General features: G+C 47.7%; 1 long non-coding RNA gene across 3 annotated transcripts; it reads right to left on the bottom strand.

The window, feature by feature from the left end:
* Window positions 1-1,515: 1,515 nt before the first annotated feature.
* On the bottom strand, window positions 1,516-25,071 carry LOC123794790 (uncharacterized). 3 transcript variants are annotated; one of them, XR_006780243.2, is made up of 4 exons: window positions 24,690-25,071; window positions 21,740-21,814; window positions 21,094-21,261; window positions 1,516-4,342 (listed from the first exon to the last, which is right to left on the bottom strand). It is a non-coding gene; the product is annotated as an uncharacterized LOC123794790 (long non-coding RNA). The 3 variants fall into 3 exon arrangements; XR_006780242.2 differs by lacking the exon at window positions 1,516-4,342 and adding an exon at window positions 7,963-13,130; XR_006780241.2 differs by lacking the exon at window positions 1,516-4,342 and having other exon boundaries at window positions 18,213-21,261.
* Window positions 25,072-26,444: the final 1,373 nt, after the last annotated feature.

Raw genomic sequence — 26,444 nt, 5'->3', positions numbered from 1 at the left:
CAAAAAACAAGAAAAGGAACAAATTACAGATGCATACTACCACGTGGGTGAACTACAAAAACATGCTCAGTGAAAGGAGCCAGACATGAGAGACCATATATTGTATTTCAATTTATATGAAATACTCAGAAAAGGCGAAGCTATAAAGTCAGAATGTAGACTACTGATTGCTTGGAGGAGGGAGAGGGGAGATTCATATTAAATGTGCATGAGAGATCATATTGAGTTGATAAAAATGTCCTAAAATTGAATGATGGTGGTGTCTGGGTAGCTCAGTTGGTTAAGTGTCAAACTCTTGATTTCGGCCCAGGTCATGGTCTCAGGGTCATGAGATCAAGCCCTGCATTGGGCTCCATGCTGGACATGGAGTCTACTTAAGATTCTGTCTCTCCCTCTCCCTCTGCCTTCCCTTCCCCTGACTCTCTCTCTCTCTAAAAAAAAAAAAAAATAGAAATAAGTAAAACATAAAATAAAACTGATTTATGTTGGACAACAATGAATTTGGTTTAAAAAATCATTTGTATTGTATATTTGAAAGGAGTGAATTATATGATATGCAAATGTGCCTCAATAAAGTTGTTTTTTTTTCAAGACAAATACAACATTGATATAATATTTTTAAAGATCTAAATTAAGGGCACCTGGGTGGCTCAGTTGGTTAAGCGGCTGCCTTCGACTCAGGTCATGATCCCAGGGTCTTGGGATGGAGTCCCGCATCGGGCTCTTTGCTCAGCGGGGAGTCTGCTTCTCCCTCTCCCTCTGCTCCCCCTTCTTGTGCTTGCTCTCTCCCTCTCTCTGTCAAATAAATAAATAAAATCTTTAAAAAAATTAAACATCTAAATTAATGCAAAAAATCCTGATGAACGAAATATCAACATTTTATTTATTTAAATTCAATTAATTAACATATAATGTATTATTGGTTTCAGAGGTGGAGGTCAGTGATTCATCAGTCTTATATAACACCCAGTGCTCATTACATCACGTGCCCTCCTTAATGTCCAGCACCCAGTTACACCATCCCCCTACCCCCAATAAAGTTGTTTTAAATGTGAGATATAATGCTTGTATTAGGGTTCTCCAGAGAAACAAAACCAGAGGATGTGTGTGTGTGTGTGTGTACACACACATCTGATGTTTCAGTCTGAGTCCAAAGGCCAGAAGAGACCAGGCTCGACAGACAAACAGGAAGAAATCACTCTTGCTCAGCCTTTTTTTTTTTCTCTATTCAGGCCTTCAATTAATTGGTTGAGGCCCACCCACAGCACAGAGGGCAATCTTTACTCAGTCAACGATTCGGATGTTAATGTCATCCAGAAATACCTTCACAGACGTACCCAGAATAATATTTGACCAAATGTCTGGACATCTTGTGGCTCAGTCAAGTTAACACATAAAATTAACCATCAGAGGTCTACTTCTTCTCAATTCACATCTTCTTAAACCATACTTAGTCTCCAAATAAAGACAATAACAAGATATAATATTTAAATACCATGATATAAAGTCATAGGATACTAAAGATGATGATAAGGAAATTGAGAGGAAAGAAAACAAATATATTTTATTTTTATACACACACACATACACATATTCATGGCAAAACAAGGAGGAGCTGGTATGACAAGTATAGTTCTGTAATTACAGAAATTACATTTCTGTAACTGGTCATGTGGTTGTAGCTGACAATTTATAACTACCTTCTTCCACTATCCATTCTGTATTCTCTTTGCCTTCAGCAAGCACCTCCGCTGGTCAAACTCCCATTTCTGAAGGATCTGGGCCATTAGTAGTCCTGCCCCTTGACCCAAACATGGGGCACAGTAATACTAAGAGACACCCTGAGGGATCTCCTGTATCCCAGACATACTTTTCCTTACCTCCATTGTGGAACAGTCATCCAATTTCCCCTTGGTAGTCAGAATCAGTCCCAGCCAGCACAGTGACTCGCTTCTTTGCTTGTTGACTCAGACGCAGGAGGAGCCCTAAGTGGCTGGGTGACCGTCTTAACTTCCAGTTCAATGGAATCATTATTGTGTCACCTGGTGAAAGTATTCCTCCTTTGGAGCTAAGACCTCCAGGCCAGCAGAGCATAAGTTTATAGGGCAGAGGCAAAAAATTTTGTGAGTGGATCACTAGGGATAATAGTTATTGGGGCTGCTCCCATCCCCCCCCGCCTTGATTCCTAGACCTGTGCATCCTGGCTGTCAGAAAAATAGCATCATATGTTGGATGCTGATTCGGAGCACTTACAGCCTTCTGGAGCAACTTGCCCCAGCTCTGCGAGGTATTGCTGCCTAGCTGGTACTGTAACTGAGCCTTCAAAAGGCCAGTCCACCATTCTCTCAAACCAGCTGCTTCAGGATGGGAGGGAATATAAGACCAGTGAATTCCATGAGCATAGGCCCATTGCCATGCTTCATTTGCTATGAGGCGACTTCCTTGATCAGAAGCAATGCTGTGTGGAATACCATGACAATGGATAAAGCCGTCTGTAAGCCTGTGAGTGATAGTCTGGGTAAGAAGCATTATAGGCAAAGAGGGCAAATCTGTATCCAGAGTAAATATCTAGTCCTGTAAGAGCAAAACACTGCCCCCTCCTGCAGTGGAAGTGGTCCAGTGTAATCAACCTGTTCAGCCAAGGGAGTGACACGATGTCAGAGGCCCAGTGTTGGTCTCTGCTGCTGGCCGACCGAGCACTCAGTGATGGCCATAGCCTTGGGGAGTGAAAGTCCATGTTGCTGAGCTTATGCAAGACCTCCGTCCTTGCCACCATGCCCACTTTGTTCGTGAACCCATTGGGGGATGCCAGGAATGGGCCACAGCCCATCGGTCAGTACATAATTGCACATCTGGCCATTTCTCCTTCCAAGCAAGACAGACAACCAGGTGCGCTGCTCACAGTTCTGCCCACTGGGAGGATTCCCCTTCACCACTGTCCTCCAGGGATGTCCCTACAGGGGCTGTAGTACTGCCACTGTTCACTTCTGGGTGGTGCCTGCACGTTGTGCAGAATAATCCATAAACCAGGCCTGAGTGTTTTCTTTCTCTGTGAAATGGTCTTAGGTAAGCGTGCCGGAGGCCATAGGTGCAGGCTGGGGAACCACGGGCCCTTGGGCCACATCTTCACATAACTCACTTATGCCATCAGGGCCCATATGGACCCCATCTCATATATTCCAATTTCATTTGCTGAGACAATGCTGCCATGCATGCCCAACTTCCGTGGCTTGGTGGGTCAGATAACCCCCAGTTCGTGATGGACAGCTCAGGTCACGAAGTGACTTGGTGGTCCGTTGTTAAGCACTCAGTCTCTACTAGGGCCCAGTAAGCAAGCCAAGAGTTGCTTTGAAAAAGAAGAGTTGTTATCCGTGGAGGATGGCAAGGCTTTGCTCCAAAATCCCATGGGCCTGTGCTGCAGTTCACCTACAGGGGGCTGACAAAGTCTTGAAACAGCATCCCTGTCTGACCTGCTACTTCAAGCACCACGAAATCTACTAGATCAAGTGACACAAGTGACAGAGCAGCTCGTATGGCAGCCTGACACGTCGCAGAGCCTTCTCAGGCTCCGGGTCCCATTCAGATCTAGCAGCTTTGCAGGTCTCTAGGTAAATGGGCCAGAATGACACAAATGAGGAACGTGTTGCTTCCAAAATCCGAAGAGGCCCGGTAAGGGGTTGTGGCTTTTTTTGGTTATAGAGGGGGCCAGATGCACCAAGTTATCCTTCACCTCAGTAGGGATATCTCAACATGCCCCACACCACTAGACCCCGAGAAAGTTCACTGAGCTAGAAGGCCTCTGAACTTGGTCAGATTTATTTACCACCCTCTGACATACAAATGTCTCTTTTTTTTTCTTTAAGATTTTATTTATTTGACAGAGCGAGAGCACAGCAGGGGGAGCGACAGGCAGAGAGAGAAGCAGGCTCCCCACTGAGCAAGGAGCCCAGTGCAGAACTCGATCCAAGGGCCCTGAGATCATCACCTGAGCTGAAGGCAGATGCTTAACCGACTGAGCCACCCAGGCGTCCCTGACATACAAATGTCTTACTAATAAGTCTAGAGTAGTTCTACTTCTTTCTCACTACATCCAATTAGTATGATGTCGTCAGTGTAATGGACAAGTGTGATATCTTGCGGAAGGGAAAGATGTTAACCAGAACTCATGCTTAAGTGTCAAGGGAAGGCTCCAACTACATGGAGGATAGCAAAGATCATCACAGCGCCAGTCACCGGAAATAGAAATCCCAACACTTCTGCCCAGCACATCGCGGTGTCAGAGTCACCAAGGAAAACACAATGCAGTCAGTGCAGTCAAGCCCTGGATGAAACAATGCTGCTTCTGCATAGAGAAGAGATAGAACAAGATCAGCTTCAGTCATGGGCATTGGTCCCCCATGGCCAGCAGGTGGCTCCTGGAAGCCAATGCAGGGCAGTTGACAGGCACCCCTCTGATGCCACAGTAGAAGGATGTCTCCCCCTCACCCATGGAGCCTGACATAGCCGGGGGCACGCCTGAGGACTGTGGATGCTCACACTTAGGCAGAACAAAGGGGTACACATTGAGCATGAAACAGGCAAAGATATTCCCACACGAGGTGGTAAGTCTAGCACAGGCTGGGTGGGCTGTTTATCTCTTGGTAAGAAAGTGTTCCAGCCCCAAGATCCATTCTTAACGTGGCTGAGCAGGGGTGGAAAAATGGCAGGCATGAGATTGGCTTTTCCAACAAAAGGTGATCAAGATTCTTGTGAACTAAATGATGATATAGGGCTGGAGAGTTGGTATATCCTGGAGGCAAGAGTGTGAAGGTGTATTGCTGGCCTTGCCAACTGAAAGCCAGCTACTCCTGGTGGTCCTCATTGACAGGGATGGAGAAAAATGCATTTGCCAGATCAACAGCTGCACACCACGTACCAGAGGACATGTTAATTTGTTCAAGCAATGAAACCACATCTGGCACAACAGTCACCAAATGGAGTCACCACCTGGTAAAGCTTATGATAATCCACCGTCATTCTCCAAGATCCATCTGTCTTCTGCACAGACCAAATAGATGAGTTGAACAGGAATGTGGTAGGTATCACCACCCATGCACCTTTCAAATCGTTGATGGCACTAATTTCTTCAATCCCTCCAGGAGTGTGGTATTGCTTTTGGTGTATTTTCTACTATTTTCCTAGGAAAAGGCAGTTCTAGTCACTTCCACTTGGTCTTTCCCTATACTTCACAGGTCAGGGAACCAAAGTGGGGATTCTGGCAGCTGCTGAGTGCATCTGTTCCAGTTATGTGTCCAAAGCTGGGAAATTGACCATAAGATGGGTTCAAGGACCCATTTCCCAACTGTGAGATGGACTTGAGCTGAAACTCCATGATCACCTGACCTCTGTAAACCCCAAGTCTCACTGGTGGGCCACAGTGACATTTTGGGTCTCCTGGAATTTGTGTCTGTTCATAGCCAGTGTCCAATAGTCCCCCCAAAGTCTGATGATTTCCTTTCCCCCAGTGCACAGTTATCTGATAAAAGGCCATTGGTTGGCGGGGGGGAGGCCAGGACAAAGATTAACAATATAGATCTTTGGCAGTGTCCTGGGGTCCTCCCTTAAGAGGACCCAACCTCCCCTTCATTCAGGGGGTACTGGTCTATCAACTGGCTCAAGTCTGGAAACTCTGTTTTTATGATTAAGGTTAGAATTTTGTTCACTTGATCTAGAACTTTTCTGTTTGTATAGACCAAGTGAGAACTTCGTAGGCTTCTTATCTATCTCACTTCTATGTCACCATAATCAACTAGCCAATGGCATAAGTCTTTGTAAGTCACACTGTTGTGGGTTTTTTTTTTTTTTTGAAGTTTATTAGGTTTTTTTTGTTAATCTCTACACCCAACACAGTGCTCAAACTCACAAGCCTGAGATCAAGAGTTGCATGCTCTTCTGACTGAGCCAGCCAGGGGCCCCAAGTCAGCGTGTTCTAATTTCTGCTTTGACTCTGCTGTCCCTTATGGCAACTACTCCCACATCGCCTTTGGTGGTTGGGTATGACCACTTGGCGTCTGCCACCCTGGGATCCAATTACTCCCATTGCATTTCGTTTTACCAATTCAGCACCTGCAGTTCCCATCATTAAGGTCTGGCCTATAGAGAAGAGCAATCACCAAGCTCTATAAGGATGCTGAAGCTCCCCTCCCAACTCCCCACTGCCCCTGCCCTGCACTCATGGTGACATATGTCATCTGAACCTTCCCGATGTGTGTGAGGAGATCTTAAACGACAACTCCACTCTAACATTCCAGTTCCCCTAACCGTTTGCATCCCTTTCTCTACCATAAACCAAGTCAGGGCTGGCGTATCCAGCTTGCTCAATGTGGATCAGCTTTTGGTCCATGTTTCAGCCAACCCATCAAACTGTTAAAATCCCTTCTAACCCCCAGGATGCAATATTAATTGCAGAATCTGTGCTTAATGAGCTCATGTCAATAAATTGAGCCAGATCCAACTTTATGTTTCTTCCGTCATTACCCCAGACCCTTCATATCCATTTTCACACATGTTCTCTAAATTTCTGTCAGTATCAGTTAGAATACTCAAGTAGTTCTTGGAGTGGAGTACACCTCTCCCAGGTCACACTTTGCACCTCCCCTTTAGGGGCCCACTGGGACCTGAGTCTAGTTATAACTCTAAAGCAAAGAGGGCTGGTGGGTGTGGGTCCTGAGGAGACTAGGCCTTGTCTTGCATGGCAGCTGCCTCAGGGGAAGCCAATACTCCGTCCTCAGGCAATGCAAGGTCAGTTCCCTCAGATGGGGGGTAAGAAGGCCAATGCCACAGGGGGTAGGGAGGCCTTTTCTCCTGGTAAAGACTTGTTAGAATGTAGGGGCTCAATGTCCACACCTTCATCAGGGTCTTCCCATGTATCCCCATTTCAGCTTTCAAGATCCCATCCCTTGCCAGCCACTGCCCTGCTTTAGAAGTAGACACCCTGGGAGACCGGGAGTTCAGCCTGTGTTGTGATTCAGCAGGATGACATTCTGTGTTCGGCTTTCAGCAGTGTCCACCCTGCAGCCATAGGACACGGGGGCTCTTTGAGGACACACGTAGTAGCTTTGAGGTCATTTATGTGGCGCTTGAGTTCAGAATCTGAATCTCTAAGCTCTTCCTTTTCTTTCCTTGTTTGTTCAGTAACAATCGAAACAAGCAGCTGATCGCATTATTTTTGTTAATTTGCCCAAAATGTTAGTGTATCATATACACAGCCACCCAGGTCCTTGTTCTTATAAGTGGTTGATTAAGACCATCCAATGGTGATATTTTGCAGACCTCTCTAGCCAGATCATGCCATGGACAATCAGCGCTCCCTTTATCCCTGGAAATAGAATCGTGAGTGTCTTTTTATCTAATCAGATTAGAGAGTCAATTCCAGAAACCCCGGAACCAATTCAGAAAACTCACCTTGAAAGCTCTGTTTACCTAGAACCACTCCCAGTACCAACCAAAATCTGTAGTAGTCAGGGTTCTCCAGAGAAACAGAACTGATAAGAGATAGATAAGGTAAGTAGGTAGGTAGATAGATAGATAGATAGATAGATGGATAGATAGATAGATAGATGATAGATTTGTTATAAGAAGTTGACTCCTGTGCTTATGGGGGCTGAGAAGTCCCAAGATCAGTAGTCAACGGACTGTAGTTTGGTATTGCCTTTTATTGAAGTGTGAATAAATAAAATCAATATGCTTGTATTATTTATATATTACTTCCCTTTTTTTGTTTTTTTTTTTTTAAAGATTTTATTTATTTATTTGACAGAGATAGAGACAGCCAGCGAGAGAGGGAACACAAGCAGCGGGAGTGGGAAAGGAAGAAGCAGGCTCATAGCAGAGGAGCCTGATGTGGGGTTCGATCCCATAACGCCGGGATCACGCCCTGAGCCGAAGGCAGACGCTTAACCGCTGTGCCACCCAGGCGCCCCTTCTCTTCTTTTTTTTATTTTAAGATTTTATTCACTTATTTGAGAGCTAGAGAGAGCATGAGCATGGGGAAGGGGAAAGGAGAAGGGGAAAGGGCGAGGGGCAGAGGAGAGGGAGAAGCAGACTCCCCGCTGAGCAGGGAGCCCGATGTGGGGCTCTATCCCAGAATCCCGGGGTCATGACCTGAGCTGAAGGCAGTCGCTCAAGCATCTGAGCCACCCAGGAGCCCCTCCTACTATTCTTCTGTCAGTGCACCTTTGGATAGTTTCCCGTTTAGAGCTATCACGAATCATGGGCAGTGAATATTCTTGGACGCGCTCCCTGGGGGCTCATGTGCATGTATTTCTATGGGTGTGTACGGTCCTGGTTCACAGACTGTGCGCGCATATGAAACTCCATCAGCATAGCCTGAGCTATTTTCCAAAGTGGTTGTGTCAGTGTCTACACCCACCAGCAGTGTATGAGAGTTCCTGGTGCTTCACATCCTCCCCCCACTTGTTATTTTCAATCTTTTTAATCTGAGTGTTTCTGGGGGGGTGTATTTTCCTAATGATTAATGAAGTCAAGCGCCATTTTCAATGCGTATTTGCCATCTGGGCGTCCTATTTTGCGGTGCGTCCATTCAAATTTCTCGCCCATTTTTATATCAGATTTTATGCCTTTGTCTTATTGATTTGTGAAACTTCATTTTATGTGCTGGCGGTAGGTCCTTTATCAGTGTACGTGTTCCAAATGTGTTCTACTTTGTGGCTTAAGTTTTCACTTTCGTTTCCTTTTTTATCCAAATATAGTTAACATACAGTGTCATATTAGGTCAGGTGTACAATACAGTGATTCAACGCTTCTATACATTTCTCTGTGCCCTTTCTTTTCCTTTTTACAAAATTTAATTCACATACCATATTATTAACATTGTTCCTTTTCACATTTTAATTACGCTTTGCTTGTTTTTAGCCGACAGAAGATTTTAAAAATTTAATGTGGGCAAATGTATCAGTCTTTTTCTATAGGCTTATCATTTCCTTTCGTATACTGTTCCAGATGTCTTTCCCAGGGTGCTTGGGTGGCTCAGTCGGTTAAGCGGTTAAGCAAAATGTCTTTTGCTCGGATCGGATGGAGCCCTGCGTCTGTCCATAGTGGAGCTCCCGGCTGCGGGGAGTCTGCCTGCCCCTCTCCCTGTGTCCTTCCCCCCACTTGTGCTCTCTCTCTCAAATAAATAAAGAAAATCTTAAAAAAAAAAAAAGATTTCTTTCCTTATCCTAAGGTTGTCAAGATAGTTTCCTGCCTCATTTTCTAGAGGCTTTATTTTTCTGCCTTTTATATTTATGTCTGTAATTCGCCTGAAGTTGATTTTTGTATATTGTAATTTTCTATATGCCTCAGGGATATTTCCTCACTGCTCTGCACTGTCCCCTTTGTCATACACCAAATGTTCATATGCAGGTGAGTTTGTGTTTCATTTATTTATTCTATTCTGTTGGCCTGTTTCTTTATTCCCGTACCAAGACCACATTGTCTTAATCCTTATAGCTTTGTTGTAAGTCTTCATATATGCTACACCAGGAACTCACATCTTTTTCTTGAAGAGTATCTTGGTTATTCTTGGCCTTTTGAATCTCTATCTAAAATTATAAATCAGGGGCGCTTGGGTGGCACAGCGGTTAAGCGTCTGCCTTCCGCTCAGGGCGTGATCCCGGCGTTATGGGATCGAGCCCCGCATCAGGCTCCTCCGCCATGAGCCTGCTTCTCCCACTCCCCCTGCTTGTGTTCCCTCTCTCGCTGGCTGTCTCTATCTGTGTTAAATAAATAAATAAAATCTTTAAAAAAAATAAAAAATAAAATAAAATTATAAATCAGCTTGTCGGTTTCCATTAAAAAATCCTGTAGGTATTTTATGAGGGATTGCAGAAAATCTCTAGATAAGTTGGGGGAGAAATGCCATCTTTATAATATTGAGTCTTCCAATTCATGGACATGATATGTCCATTTCTTTAGGTCTTCCTTAATTTCTCTTAATATTGTTATATAGGTTTCCTATTAAAAGTCTTGAACGTATTTTGTTAGAATTATTTAGATATTTGATATTTCTAATTCAAATGTAAATGGTATCTTTTATAACTTACTTTTTCTGTTTGTTGCTGACATATTGATTTATATGAAACATTGATTTTTTGGAAATTGATCTTGTATTCAGCAATATTGCTAAACTGACCCTCTTAATTCTTATAATTTATTTGTAGGTTTCTCTAGATTTTCTATATCATAATTATATCATCTGTGAATAATGACAAGGTTATTTCTTCTTTTCCTTAAATCTTTTATTCCCTTTTCCGGCCTTCCTGCATTGGTTAAGACCTCCAGGTCAATGTCAAGCAAAATTGAATAGAAAAATGATAGGGGGCATTTTTGTTGTTGCTCTCCAAGGGAAAACTTTCAACATTTCCCTGCAAAGTGTGTGATGTTTGGTCATGGGGATTTTGAAATTATTCTGTGCCAAAGGAAGAAACTTTTCATTTATTCCTTAGTTTATTAGATTTGACCATTTTAAATCATGAATGGATATTGAATTGTCCTAAACAGTTTTCTGCATTTATTGCTCTGCATTGTCTCCTTTGTCATAAATCAAGTGTCCATATATGTGGACATAATTATTTCATTTTTCTCAATGTTTGTTTGTACAGTGAATTACACTGATTTTCAGATGTTAAGATAACTTCATTTTTTGACTGAGGTGAACATAATCATTATATATTATTCTTTTTATAAATGGCTTGTATAGGGATGCCTGGGTGGCTCAGTCGGTTAAACATCTGTCTTTAGCTCAGGTCATGATCCCAGAGTCCTGGGCTCGAGTCCCATGTTGGGCTCCCTGCTCGGTGAGGAGCCTGCTTCTCCCTGTGCCTGCCTCTCTCCCTGCTTGTGCTCTCTATCTGATAATAAATAAATAAAATCTTGAAAATAAATGGCTAGTATAAATGTTTATACTATAAACAGAAGACTTACTTATAGGACTTTGCATCTGTGGTCATGAGTCTAATTTCCCTTTCTCACAATGTTTCTATCAGTTTTGGTATCAAGATTATGCTTGCCTTATAAAATGAGTTGGAGAGAGTAGCCTTTCTCTCTATTATTTGGAAGAATTTGTGTTCAATTGGTTTTTCCCCTTAAATATTTGGTGTTCACTGGTACCACTTCGGGGCCTGGTATTTGATTTGTGGGAATTTTTACAATAAGAGCTTTATTGAGATGTAAGTCACATATCATACAATTCACTCACTGAAAATGTGCAGTTCAATGGTTTTCAGTACATTCACCGAGTTGGGCAGTCATCACCACAATCAATTTTGGAACATTTTCGCCACCCCCAAAAGAACCCCAAACCATTAGCAGTCACTCCCCTTTTGTGGGAATGTTTTAAATTATGGATTCAATTCAGAGTTTTCTGCTTCCTTCAGGGTCAAACCCCACGCCTACATATCAGGATTAGCTCTTCCCCGAGACTCTCGCTCCAGGCTCAGTGTCAACAATGACAACAGTGAGGTACTGTCTGTGGCACCGTGCTGGGCACAGAGACACAGAAAGGAGGTGAGTGAATAGGGCCATGAACTCAGGCTTTCTAGAACCCTGAGTTATAGCGTCAGGTTAGAGCTGAGCTGTTAGACAAGCTTCAACTCCGAATCTGCATCTTTGTCTGCCAAGTGGAGAGAATAATCTCTTCTCTCTTTTTCAGGATTGAGGTGGGACACATGAGAGAGTGTGTGTAAAAGCACTTTGCCAAGTGTGAAGTGTTAAGGCATTATTACGGAAGGGCTGCCGGTTGAGCCAGAGAGACACAGTGATAGATAGACATGGACAATAATAACCGTATTTCTGAGTGCTCACTACGTGCTAAGAACCGTTTTCAGTGTTGTATATGCATCACCTCCTTGGATTCTTGCAATGACCCTGTGCAGTAAGTGCTGCTATTATTTTTATTTTACATTTGCCGATGAGGAATGTGATGCTTAGGGGGTTAAGGAAGTCGCTTAAGTTCACCACTCTACGAGGGACCGCCCGGTGGGGAGGGGCTTGTCGGTGTGGACCGACCTGTGGCCCAGGAGGGGACTGCATTTACGGCCTGTCAAGGAAGGTGCCTCTCTTCGCAGGGAACAAGTTATTCGAATAACCCCCCCACCCCGATATCTCTCCTTGTCTCCACGATTTCTGTGAACGTTCTCTCTTCGGCCTTCCTATGTGCCCCCCACCCTCCACCCCAACCCAGAGTCTTCTCCTAGCTTCACAGATCAGCTCTGGGATGGACGCAGAAGCTCCCGTTTCCATGGTGACGCAGGGAGGCTGGTACAGCACACGCCAAGTGTAGGCAGGCGATGCAGAGAATTGGCTCAGGATCCCAAGGTGTCGGCAGTAGCCAGCTCCAGGGAAAAAGACGGATCCAGCAGAAAGCCAAGTGCCTCGAGTGACTGGACCGCCCTTGAGTTCTAGAAGAACCTCCACCCCCACCGCGTCCTCCGCCCTCCCTAAACTCCTAATTTGGGAGAAGACAGGACACTTGGGAAGGGAAGCGGTGGGGGGTCCCAAGCAGAAGCTACTGCCCCTGACTTGATTGAACATAAAGGCTCCTCTTGCCGGGAAAGACTGCCCAGCGGGGGCCACCTCCTGCCTCCCCCCCTTGCCTGGCTCCCCTCCTTCCTGCTCTGACCTCATTCTTTGAGCCCGCGCTGAAGGGGAGGAAGGCAGCCGGCAGGGGGCAGAGTCGCCCTCACGCAAAGCCGCTGCCGGACTCCTTCCTCGGCTCCGCCACCCCTGCTCGCACCAGGGTTATTTTCAGCTGACAGGCTGCAAAGGCGCAGTGGGTGGAACTCGGGACGGCGGCTCGGTTCCGGCGCTCGGTTCTGGCACTCGGTTCTGGCAGGGGCTGGGAGCCGCTGGAGCGTTGGTCTTCCCCACTGGGGGAGGCGTATTTAAGGCCACAGAGTTAGGGGCTGGACTGGCAAAGGTTTCTTCTGAGGTTGGACTCGATCCGTTGAAAATCCTAAAAACACCCTAACCTTGAGGTGGAGGCACAGTCATCCCTTCAATAACTGTTGGTCGAGTATCAACGCCCGTGTTCGTGGATGGGTGATTCAATCAAGAACAGGTGGCTGCCGGTGCCTGCCTTATAGGTTCTTAACCTTTTGCGGGGGGGAGGAGGGAGGGGTGTGACAGGTCTTTTCGAGATGATGATAAGAAATACAGACTCCTAGAAAGAATGCGCTACAAATCCGTAAACATTTCGTATGGTTTGGGGAGACTTGTGAACCCTTGGAAGCTCATCCGTGGGCCCTAGAGCACAAACTCCCATCTATTCTGGGCTCTGTGCTGGGCACTGAGGATCCAATAGCAAATGAAATAAATGTGATCTCTGCCCTGCCTGGGTGTGGCAGGCTAGTGGCAGACAGGTGAAGAGCTGCTTAACAGAGAGCAGGGAACTCCAGGTGCTGGAAGACCCCCTGGCGCAGACCAGGAGCCTTACGGAAGCCTTCCTGGAAGAGTGTCAGGTGCGCTGAGACCTGAAGAAGGAGTAGGAGCTGGCCAGGCAAAGAGCCGGGGAAGAAGACTTTGGGCAGGGAAAAGAGCACATGGGAAGGCCCGCAGCAGTGCTGAGACGCTGACAGCAGGCCTGTGTGCCTGGCTCAGAGATGCCAGCAGGGGGACCGGAGAGAAATGAGGCTGGAGGGGGACACCCCAGTTTAGGGGTACAACAGTTGTACAACAGAGAACAACAGAGAACAACAGAGGGGTACAACAGAGAATAGGGGACAGTTGCTGCCCTCAAGGCCACACATAAGAAAGCAGGCAGTGACAATGTGGGAGAGTCAATGCCACACTAGGAATGAACACAGGGTAGTAGGGGAGCAGGTGGGAGGAGCTTTAAGTTCAGTCTTGGGGATCAGGCCCAGGGCCCAGGAAATGGGGCTCAGTGATATGTTCAGCGTACCCAGAACACCCTCAGCTTCTGAAAACAGCTGCCTGGGGAAAAGGCATGGAGGAGTCACGAGTGCCTAGATTTGACTGCAGCCTACCATTACGAATACCTTCTATTCTTTAGGTGACCAGGGCTGGGCTGGAGTGAACTCAGCTCTGCCTTCTTTTTATTTATTAATTTATTTTTTATTTTTTCGATATTTTATTTATTATTTGACAGAGAGCACGAGCACGCGCGCACATAAGCAGGGGGAGCTGCGGGCAGAGGGAGAGGGAGAAGCAGGCTCCCTGCCGAGCAGAGAGCCTGACATGGGGCTCGATCCCAGGACTCCGGGATTATGACCTGAGCCGAAGGCAGACGCTTAACCAACTGAGCACCCAGGTGCCCCTCTGCCTACTTTTTAAAGTACCCGACTTGAGGCCAGAGACAGCCATGGCTAGAAAAGCAGAGGAGGAGAGAGAGCAGAAGGCTTGGCCCCTGGTTGGAGGTCCGGGGTTGGGGGCGGGTGGTGGTGGGGGTGCTGGGAGAGCATGGGATGAGACAGAGAAGCAGATGTTGCAATGATTTATTGGCAGTGATTTATTTCACGTAACAAACACTCCTATTGTGCTTACGACATGCCAGGCACTGTCCTAAACATCTCATAAATGTTAACTCATAACATTCCTAGGAGGTAGGCCGGATCATTATCCTCATTTCACACATGGAGAAACTGATGCACAGAGCAGTTAGTAACTTGGCAAGGTCAAATAAGGGATAGAGAGCCGCCATCTGAACGCAGCCAGGCTGGCTCCGGGGTCTGTGCTCTTCACCACTCAACTACGCTTCCTCTTGACAGGAAAGGCCGTTACAAGGGTTAAGACTTGAACCTGGGGGGCGCCTGGGTGGCACAGCGGTTAAGCGTCTGCCTTCGGCTCAGGGCGTGATCCTGGCGTTATGGGATCGAGCCCCACATCAGGCTCCTCCGCTATGAGCCTGCTTCTTCCTCTCCCACTCCCCCTGCTTGTGTTCCCTCTCTCGCTGGCTGTCTCTATCTCTGTCAAATAAATAAATAAAATCTTAAAAAAAAAAAAAAAAAGACTTGAACCTGGGCCTCCCGCATAAGACAGGCGAGAATTCCACCCTTGCAGCTCCTAGGACACGGAGAGGAGCACCTGCTTTGTGGGAGAATGAGAACTTCATCTCTTCTCATTCTCCCCTCACTCACAATTTTCTCACCACACTGCTCTTTCCTGCCCCAGGGCCTTCTTACTTGCTGTTGCCTCTGCCCTGACACTTCCCTGACAAACATACACAAACCCCTTCCCTCACCCCCCTTTTCCCAGGCTGACCCCCACCCATCCTTGATCTCAGCCTCACTCTGGGTTCTTCAGAGAGGCCCTCTGTGAGTCAGTCTCTGGATTAGATTTCTTCTCTTATTCTCTCGTAGTAGTATCCGATTATTCTCCTTTATCGCCTATGTCATCTTTTGAAATTATAGATCTGACCGTTTATTTGTTTAACGCCTGACTCTCCCATTAGACTCTAAGTTCGTTGAAGGCAAGGACCCCATCTTATTCTCCACAGGACACCTTGCTCCCGGCACAGCGCTGGGCACATAGAGATATTCCATGACGTTTTGCTTAATGAGTTCATGAATTTAGAGGGATCTCAGAGGTCTACTTGTCGGATGCTTCTACCTTCTCCTTGAATACTCCCAGTGACAGAGAACTCACTATTTCACCAAGAGGCCCATTCTACTTTTGAAGAGATTTAATAGTTCGATAGTCTTCCTTATCAAAGGAAAATTGGACCCCCTGTTACTTCTTGGTCCTAGTTCGGCCCTTTGGAACTATATGCAATTAAGATAATCTTTTACAGAGTTACAGAGAGCCGTCATGCTCACCCCTTCTGCCCTTGATCTTTCTCTGTGTCGGCTAAACAGGTCTTTCAATTTTGGTAGGCTCGGTTTCTTAGCCCTTCTCTACCCTGTTCCCCTTTCTCAAGAAACACCCCCTTTGGTCAGCACACAGAATGTAGGCTGATTTATGAATTATCATCCTCCCCAGCCACCCCCACCTGGAATACAAGTGCAGCAGGATAAGGCAGAACAGAGAGGAGAAAGTGAGAAAAGAGAGCTGTTTCTCACCAATGTAACTGGGGATGTATTTCTCCAGGAAACAATGTTATTAGGGATGGTTGGGGCCCCGGGCTAGTCCTGGACTAGATGGACCATTGTCAGCTCCGTTCTGGGTCAAACGGTCTTTCTGGACCCATTTAATACTTTTTCTCTGGGAACAAATGTGTTTGGCTCCCAAACAGCCGAGTTATATATAAACCCTTTAGATAACCAGCTTACGGATTGGGAACTGCTTCCATAGAATATTTAGGTAACACCGAGTGGGAGAGTGAAGGGATGAGAACAGAGTGGGCTTACTCAGAGAAGTTTCCAAGAGGTTTTTGGAGCAAAGATGGTGAAAGTGGTAAGGCACACAGGCTTTAGTCAGACAAACCCAGGTTTAAATCTGAGCTCTGCACTTAATGGTTGTGAGACCTGCTGGCTTTATCTAACTTGCCCTCAGGTTCCTCTCTCTAAGGAAGACAGTAGTTTCTACCTGACAGAGTTGGAGGGGGCATGAAGGAGAGATGGTTTGTGGCCTTCAGCACAGGGCCTGGCACGTGAATGCTGATGAGGGGCAGATGTTGTCATGTTTTCAAAATGGCGGTCTTTCCACTGAGGTGACAGGCCAATGTCCCGAAAGCCAGCATGCCCCTTTCCCATCTGCGGGAGGGAGTTCAAGCTGATTACAGTGAAGACCGTCCTCTGCTGTCCTAAAGAGACATTCCAAAGAATGGCTTTGAAAAGGGGACTCCAGAGGGGGGTTAGGGGGACAAAGGCGTAGGGGGTCTCCGTGTTACCAAAGGCCCCCGTGCTTCGGCACACACTGCTTCTGTAGAGTGTGTGTCTTTGTGGGCCCCGTGTGGCTCTGCTGACTGTGTGTGTCAGTATGACAACATGCGCGAACCTTCTACCAGTCTCAGTGGGACTCAAGATCCCCCTCCCTCTGTCAGGCTCCATTACTCAGCTTTCGCAGCCCCAGGCCTTATCACTTAGCTGTCTGCCCTCTGGCCTCTTCCCTTTGTTTACCAACTTGGCTGGCTTTCTCCTCTGGGAACAAAGGAGGTGTTCAGTTCTGGGCAGTGCCTGGCTCCTGCTACCCCACCCCCACTCCCTTCCCTTTCCAGGAGCATTGCCCCTCTCTGTCTCAGGCAGACCCCTTGCTCCTGAGAGGCCCCTTCCCACAGTTCCAGGGAGAGGAGAGACTGAGCTCCTTGCTGGCACCCCCTTTTTCTCACCCTCTGGCCCCCATTCTTGTCCCCAGCGAGGCCCCTAAAGCTTCACTTGTCTAGGCTGGAGGCAGCTCCTCTCCCCATTGTCTGGCCAGGATTTGGAAGCTCTGGTTTCCATAGCAACCCCTGGGCATTTAATTAAGGGAGGAGGCCTTCATCTCTTCTAGTCCAGGCAGTTCCAAATCTCTACCCGAAAAGGATACCCTGAGGGGGTGAGGAGAAGCATTGTCCTCCTGTACAGCACAATTCTGCCTTCTCCGCAGAGCCCGTTATAGCTTTCCCAGCCCGCCTCCTCCCACCTGCCACCCCTGTCCCCACGCCACACCAGAGCAGGCTGGGGAGACCTCGCGAACCAGCGAGGGCAAACCCCAGGTCCCAGGATAGCAGGGGTTTTGAGGGGTCGTGGGCATCCTCACCCATATACACTTTTGCTTTGTTTACTGGTTGGGGATGGGGTGGGCGATTCTTCAACATTGACCCTACTATCCCATTGCTTCTACTGTGGCATGAATGGGTTCAGGGGCTCTTTGAACTCCCTGAAATGGAACGTAAGTAAAAGATTGTACGTAAGTTCATTACAAGCTTTTTCTTGGGTACTGGGTACACGGCTTTCATCAGAATCACAAAAGGGACTGTGAGCTCAAAATGGTCCCTAGCTCGGCCATTTGCCAGCTGTGAGACCTTAGGCAAATTCCTCAACCTCTCTGTGCCTCGCAGTCCTCCTCTGTAAAGGGGGATGATGGTACTTCACAAGATCGTTGGTATCTGCTGAGAGCTCAGTAAGGGGTTGTTGTTAGAGTTTTTGTTACTATGAGAGAGGGTGAAACGGAAGACCCCGCGGCTTATCCACTCCACACTGATACCCCCTCAAGGTGGCACGTTTTTTAACTCGGGAGGCATTAACCCCTTCCCCATCCTCCCCCCTTCCCCCCCTCCCCCCCATCCCCCCATTCCCTCTCTGCCCCACCCCAGGCTGCTGGAAAGTGCTCTCAGGACTCTAATCGGAAGCTGGCAGCTTTCAAGAGCCTCGTCATGGGCTGGAATTTCCATGCTCCGGTCACTGAGATCCCAGTTCCTGAAATTCCTGCCTCTGGTTTCTCAGCTGTGGCTGTGAGCACTTTTCCCCATTTCTGGTTAGTTTGTGTGTGTGTGTGCTTCCTTTTCAATGTATTTTTAGACTTAGGGAAAAATAAACACAGTTCACACACTAGCACCTTCCTGATAGTTCGGTTCCTCGCAGGCATGAGGGTGGGGGCACTTGTTTTCCCTGACCGGTCTAGAACTCTGCCCTCCCGCTGCTACGTCCTTACCTTCTGTTGAAAATTCCCAGACTTACCCCACCCATCTTTCATCACTCTGCCCCTCCCACCCCTGCAGCACTGATCAATGCAGATCGTAACACAGTTCTGAACCGTACGTGCCTCTGGGTCTTTTATCCTTGTTATATTTTTATCCTGTTTCCCTCCCGGAAACTTCCCCCACTGTCACCGTCTTTTCTCCCTTCGGAAGAGGCAACTCTATCCAGGCAGCTCTTGGCTTGTCCCGCTGATTCAAAGGAGGAGCTGGGGAGTCAGAGGAGCTGGGGACCCGCACCCCCACCCCCAATTATGTTGAGGCTTCATCGTCACGAAAACAGTGTTTACCTAGGACAGCTGCGGAGAGAGCTCAGCGCAATAAGCCGGGAGAGCCCCGAGCGCAGTGCCCCACAGCAGCAGAGGCCTGAGTGTCGGAGCGGTTACTCCCCGGACCTGAGGGTACCCCCACCCCGGACAGTATAGCCCTCGCTTCAGTGCCCACGGCAGCCTGAGTCACGGAGCTGGACACCAGTGTCAGAAGACCTGGGTGACACAGGGAGGCGCGAAGGAGAGATGTGGGAAGGGCTGAGAGCTAGCCTGGGGAGACAGAGAAAGGGACTTACTCAATCTGCACAAAACCCAAGAGGGAAGGACAGGCTTCCTAAGAACAGCCTTCCTTCGGGCCTTTCCGGCAACTCGCTTGACTCTCCCCCAGGGAAGAGGTAGTGGAAGGGCTGGAGAGACAGGCTGGCCAGCAGAAGAACGCCCTGGCTGTGGCTGAAACCTCTGGCTCAGGAAATCCAAAGTTCTGGCTGAGGAAGCGGAGGCTCCCAGAGGTCGAGGCTTGTCGAAGGTCACGAGATAGCCTGTGCTGGGCACCTGACGCGGGGCCCCAACCCGCCCAGCGCGGACGCAAGGCTCTCTCAGCCTGTGAACTGTGCCCTGGAGGCGGGTGGCACCGCACCGGGCAGGTGGCAGGCCGGCCCGAGGGGAGACTCCCAGTTTGCTTAAGATTTGCACCCCGTAGAAAGGGCCAGAAAGAACACAAGGTAAGGCCAGTAATGGCCTGTAATACTAAAGAAAGCTCAGGAAGAGGTTGAGTCCCCTACCCGAGGTCACAGGATAGTGACTGAGGGTCAGGACCAGATGCAGGCAGCCCACGTGGCTTGAGCCTGCACTCTTGACCTGTGCTGCCTCTGGAAGTGCGGGACTCGGGTTTTGCATGTGGCCTGCCTGCTGCTGGACTCTGGCTGTCTGGAGTGCATTCTCGGCTGTGTCCTGGAAGACTGACTGTACGTACAACCAGAAGGGCTCTCAGAGAGCAAGGCCGAGTTCCAGTTCTGTAGATGACAAGCCTGGGGCCCAAAGGGAGAAAGGGCATTGATCTGAGTCATTCCTTCAGGTCTCCGAGTGGTTATTGAGCGCCAGCTATGCTCCAGGCACTGTTCTAGGCCCCAGGGAAACAGCGGGGAACCGCGAGGAAAAGGCCCTTCTCCCACAGGGCCCACCTCGTCAGAGTGGAGGAGAGAGACAAGCTATAAAAAAAGTCAGTCGACAAAGAATATAAACCAGAAAATATAGTGACAAATGCCAGAGAACATGAAAGAGAATGATCGGGTGGCTTCTTTAGCCTAAGTGACCTCTCTGGGTAAGAGACACTAAACCTGAGCTATAGGGGATGAAAAGGGGCCAGTGGGGACAGTCAAGAGGAAGGGCATTCCTGGCACAGGGATAGCAGTGAAAGGCCTGAGCTTAATTCCCAAAGTGAATGCGTTGGGAAACTTTTGATTTCAATATAAATGTAGTGTGTCTGTGTGTCTGTGTGTCCGTGGGCTACCCATATGTATATATACATAATAGGTATGTATATAAGCATGAGTGTGTCTATGTTTTGGGTTGTGATTAACATGTTATTTCTAACTGTGACTTGGCGACAGAAAGTTGGAAAGCCATTATTGGAGGAATCAAACCAAGTTCAGCATGGCTGGAGCATAGTGGGAGAGAGGAAGACTGCAGGGGAGGAGGCCAGCTGGGGGCAAGGGCAGGTCCAGGGAAGGTCATGTATGGCTCTAGAAGCCAGGATAAGAATTTGGATTTTATTCAAAGTGGACCTGCCCCCATAGGAAGGCTTATGCCAGGATGGACATGATCCATGTAGTTTTTTGGTTTTGTTTTCAATCTAGCCGTTTAGAGAGAGAGAAACGGAGTCTCCTTGCAGTCATTCTCCTGCCAAAACATATTTGCCTCGCTTTTGCAGGCAAGATTTGTGGGGAGCGTTGGGGGATAGTTATACTTATGTCCATCTTTGCCTGATCAAGAAGGACCAGATCAAGGAACCCAGGAGGGGCTCCCCAGGGAGGCGGTGAGAAGGAGGACAAGAGAAGGCAGAGGAGGGCAAGGGAATTGCTACGTGGGAGGATGGACTTGGGAGTAGGTCTGGCTTAGGGTCCACACCCTTGTCCAGCTCACTCCCATGTTTCTGAGGTGTTTTCCTCCCTGTGGATGCCCCCGCCACCCACGGCATGAGGCCTCCCTACTACTCACCCGGCAAGTGGTCACCTCGGTCCTCCCCGAGCCCTGGTGATGGTGAGAGAAGGCAGGCAGGTGCACCGCTGTGGTCTCATCGCTCTCCCGCTCCAAGTGCCTGCCCTGGGCACGGCTGCACGGCGCTTCCTCCGGCCGCCGCCTGCTCTTCTGTTCCTCCAGCCGAGTCTGAACCAGACAGAACACAGACTTCTTCCCCTGTTTCCCCTGCTGCCCCACACTCCACCATCCCATACTTCCCTCCTAAATCCCAGTCCAGCTCACGGAGCTTTGTGCGTGTGTCTTTTCTCCTCCTGTGCCCATCCTCACTCACACACGCAGGCATGCGTTCCCAGGTCCTCTTTCCAGACCTCCATCTCTTGCTTCCAAGCCACCCCATTCCCCCAGAACATTCCCTATTCCCTGGCTCCATCTCAGCACCTTTGTTTTTTTAAAGATGATAAATAAAGTTTTATTTATTTATTAGAGAACGAGAGTGGCAGAGGGAGATACAGGCTCCCTGCAGGGTCCCCGCTGAGCAGGGAGCCTGATGCGAGGCTTGATCCCAGGACCCCCGGGATCATGACCTGAGTCGAAGGCAGACGCTTCACCGATTGAGCCACCAGGAATCCCACCCGCCCCTTTCAGCATCTGGTTCTTGTTTTACCTCATAGCTCAGTGCTGCTTCCTCCAGAAAGTTTTCTTGGGAAATTCTCCTTTTTCCGAGTGTCTCAGCAAACTCCTGTAACAACAGCCAGCCCCCAGGAAGGGGAGTGGAGAGCATGAGAAGGCGAAAAGCCCCAGGAATGGGCCTGGCACTCACAGCTTGGCTTTGGTTTTCTCCCGGGGAACAGAAACAATTTCACAGGATACCAACATCAACACCACTCTCTGACCATGCGAGGTCAAGAACAACACTTCCCTGTAGTCACACCCAAACTCAGACAAAAGCCAAACATTGTCCAAGCCACAGTTATGATCAAATACCCCCATCCTAGCCCGTGGCAGTGGCTGCTCTTTCTTCTACCCATCCCACTTTTGGCCCATCCCCTCTTCTCATAAGATGTATTACGTTTCCCAATCACAGAATTCCCCAGCTTTCCGATAACAGAGCAAACCCTCGCTTCCCTGACCTCTCCCTAAATCAACAAATATAAGTCGAAATCCCAGGTCCTTCCTATTGCCCTTTTCCCGGATGCCCAGAGTTCCACGGCGGTGTGTGGTCTCCTTGTTGAAATGAATCCCTGTGCCCAATTTTGTTCCCCTAACACTGTTGCTGGTCTTTGGCTGGAGGGCGTTGACAGGAGCAACATACAGGTGCACACTTTATGTAATTTTTAAAGTACAGATGCCTAGATTTTGGTTTTAAGTGCACTCTATGTTATTTTATTTATTTAATTTTTAAAAGTTTTATTTATTTAAATAATCTCTACACCCAACACAGGGCTCGAACTCATGACCCCTACATCAAGGGACACACGCTCCTCCGACTGAGCCAGCCCCCATTTTATGATGCTTTCGTGTCAGATTTCCTTCCCTATCATGTTCTTGGGCAAAATGCCCCACCCCCTGCCCTGAATCGTCCTCCCAGTCGATTGGATTGATTCTTCAGTGCTTGGGCACGCGTAGCATTTTCCTGCATCTTTACTCTCCCCTCACCAGTCTTATAACAGATTTGAGACCCTGGGGCCACCCGGGTTGCTCAGTCAGTTAAACGTCGGACTCAGTTAAGACTCTTGGTTTCAGCTCAGGTCATGATCTCAGGGTCGTGGGATGGATCCCCACATCAGGCTCAGCTCTCAGCAGGGAGTCTGCTTGTCCCTCTCCCTCTGCTCCTCCCTCTCTCGCGCTCTCTCTCAAATAAATAAATAAATAAATAAATAAATAAATAAATAACTTAAAAAAAGAATCAAGACTCTCTTCCATCGCCTTCCAGATTATGTAACCAGATCTGAACCCTCCCTCCTCATCACTCCCACTGCACTGGGTGTTAACTACCCAAAGGGCTCTTGCTTTATTTCTCCTCATAGCTGTAAACCCTCTGAAGGCTAGCACTGAGTCTTTAAAACTTGGTTAGCGCTCCAGCGGCTGCTCCAGCTAAAATGCCCAAAGGTCAAGGGTTCCCCAGCGCTCGGAGCCAGAGATCCTTGCGATCATGAGACGTGGTGGCTTTAGACTAAAGGAACAGGGCACCTGAGTCCTATTAAGGGGAGGGGAGAAAGGGCCTCATTCTGCCACACTCGTAGGGGATGCTGGTGGCAGGTTGCCTGGGAGCTCTTTGTAAGAATCCCTAGGGCAGAGAAAGCTGGGGCTTGTGTGCCCTCTCGTAAGAGTCTAGGTGAATTTGAATTTGCCATCACCCTGAACACCTTTGTGTGTTATGTCACTGTCCCAGATAAGGAATCTATCAGAGTAATCGGAGCCAAAAAAAGATAGGGCAGTTCTGAGCTTTGACCATGTGGTACACACACACACACACACACACACACACACACACACACACGCTACCCAGGCTAGTGGGTTTTTTTTTTTTTAAAGATTTTATTTATTTGACAGAGATAGAGACAGCCAGCGAGAGAGGGAACACAAGCAGGGGGAATGGGAGAGGAAGAAGCAGGCCCCCAGGCTAGTGGGTTTTAAACGGTGTCGCCCAGAGTTTGTTCCTTGGAAGCACCCCAAGAGGGGAGGGAAGGCTGACTGAGCCCCGCTCCAAGTCCCTCATTCTGATTCAACCGGAGCAGTTTGGTTTTTCATCTTTTTTTGTGTTTTGGGATTTTGCATAAGATTTAATATGTAAAGGAGCTTTACTACATGTAAACAGCACCATGCAGATGGAATGAGCAAAATCCCAAATCTGGAAGACACTGTAGAACAAACAACTTGCTTTCTTCAACAAACAAATCACAAGAAAAAAAAGGGGGGAGGTAGAACCTATGAAATAAAGACATTTACGAGCCGTGTCAACCAAATTCAACATGCGCGCCTTGTTTTAGATTAATGTGTGACGCAGCTGGGAAAATGTTAACACTGACTGGCTATTCGATGATACTAAGGAGTGAGTTACTTATTTTTAGTTGTGACCATGGTATTATGGTTATGTTAACACACTCCTTTTAGAGATGAGTACTGAAATATCTATGGATTAAACGGTATGATGTCTAACATGTGTTGGAAAATCATCGAGTACAGGAGGTCTAATGGTGAGAAGTGGGTGGGGGGATAGATGGAGCAAGATTATGTTGATAATTATTGAAGCTGGGTGACAGGTGCATAAGGGTTCATTGTTATTATTCTTTCTCCCTTTTAAAATGTTTGAACATTTCCACACACGCACAAAAGCCTTCTAAAAAAATAAGCTAAAGGAGACTATATAAATAAGATTCGGAATTATAACCTTAGTTTTTAAAGTAACAGATCTATCAAGATATGATTCACATATCATACAATTTGCCAATTTAAACTGTACAATTCAGTGGTTTTTAGTAAATTCACAGAATTGTGCAACCATCAGCTGACCAAATTTAGAAGATTGGCATCACCCCCCCCCAAGAAACCTCGAATCCATTAGTAGGCACTCCCCATTCCCCTGATCCTGACGGCCCCAGGTAGCCACTCACCTATCTGCTGTTTCTTCAGTCCGTCTGTTCTGAACATTTCACACAAATGGAATCAGACAATATGCAGTCTTCTGTGCCCAGCTTTTTCCACCTTAGGATAAGGTTTTCAAGTACAACCTTGTTTTCAAGTATAACCTCTTTCTTGATAGGAAAGAGCCACCTTGTAAGTTTCTTACTCTGGCTATGGATTTTTAAATAAAGACACTTGGATAAGGTTTAAACAAACTTAGGGGAGGAAGTCTAAGTAAAATAAGAGAGAGAGAAAGAGAGAGAGAGAGAGAGACAAAGAAAGAAAGGCTAAGGGCCCCTTCTCCAGTCCAAACCCCTCACATTGCGTTTAAGGAATGGGCCCAGAGAGGGAAGTGACTTAGGCAAACATCCTAACAGCTTGTTAAAGGCAGAGCAGAGTCCAAAACCCACACCTGCTGAACTTTGGCTCAGTTCTCTATTCAGGTTGCCACGCTGCCTTCTGACCTCACACACACACATACACACACACATCACTTTTCCCACCGCAACTCATAACCATGTGACTCGCAAAGTATCTTCAGACACATCTGGAGAATCCGCCATGATGGGGGCTGTTTTGTCTCAGCTCAGGCTTTCCGCGGCCCTGCCCCGAGACGCAGCCGCCCAGGGGAGAATGAATGTTAGCACAAGCTCCCAGAAATTCTCCCTCAGAGGAGCTCAGGAATAGCAATCTTGTTAGAAGCCAGAGGAAGCTGTTTGCACGGCACGAACGGTTTTCACTTACATTGAGTGTTTCTTTGGAGTGGCTGGTAGAGAGGGTGTATATGGCGGCGGGAGGCTGGTGGAGAGCATGGGGGAGAGAGAGGGCTAAAGCCTTTTGGGTTTGGGGTCCATTGGGGGCTGCCATCGGAGGGAACTGAGTTAAGGGTTAAGAGGATGTATGGGAACCCCACAGAGGCCTCCAGAACTGAGTCCAGATGAGACTGAGGGTGAGGAAGAGGAGGGAAAGGTCAGGCTGAGGGAAAGGACTGCATGTTGAGGCAGTCTGTGATCTTACAGCTCTTCCTGGAACTCTCCCAAACCTTACTTATGGGCAGTTCAGAGCGGCTGTCAGCCTGCTGAAAAAGGGCAAGAAGAGGACAAACTCTATAGACCGAATATCATCCGAGGGCAGAAAATGAAGCCTCAGGGATGAAGTGGGGAAGAAACTTCCAGAGAGCCTGGGAGTGGAGGCTGTGGTAGTACCTGGATACCTTACTACTCAGGAGGTTCCTTTAGGAAGGGGCACCTCAGGAGAAGAGTAGAGGATCATGCAACACTTAGTCCTGGAGCCCTCAGCCCAGTAATTTAGACTGGATGCCACAGAATTTGACGAGAGGCACACAGGCTAGGCTATATTCTCAAAGTACCCTCCATTCTCCTATCTAGAGTGAGCATGGAATCTCACTCTTAGAGGTCTGTTCCTTTGGGTCTGGGAAAGGTTTTTAAACATCCTTTATTTATTCATTAATTTATTTTTAGAGATTTTATTTATTCATTTGAGACAGAGACAGACAGACAGACAGAGAGAGCATGAGCAGGGCAGGAGAGGCAGAGGGAGAGGGAGCAGCAGACTCTCCGCTGAGCAGGGAGCCCAACATGGGGCTCAATCCCAGGACCTGGAGATCATGACCTGAGCTAAAAGCAGATGCTTAACCATCTGAGTCACCCAGGCGTCCCTAAACATCCTTTACATCAGGGGAAATATCCCTGGGTGGGACAGCAATGAAGGGAAAGCTCAGATGG

This window comes from Ursus americanus, chromosome 25 (genome assembly GCF_024610735.1).
Source record: "Ursus americanus isolate L20-20 chromosome 25, mUrsAme1.1.p, whole genome shotgun sequence".
Classification (NCBI taxonomy): domain Eukaryota; kingdom Metazoa; phylum Chordata; class Mammalia; order Carnivora; family Ursidae; genus Ursus; species Ursus americanus.
This window is presented reverse-complemented; position numbering and strand designations above follow the sequence as displayed.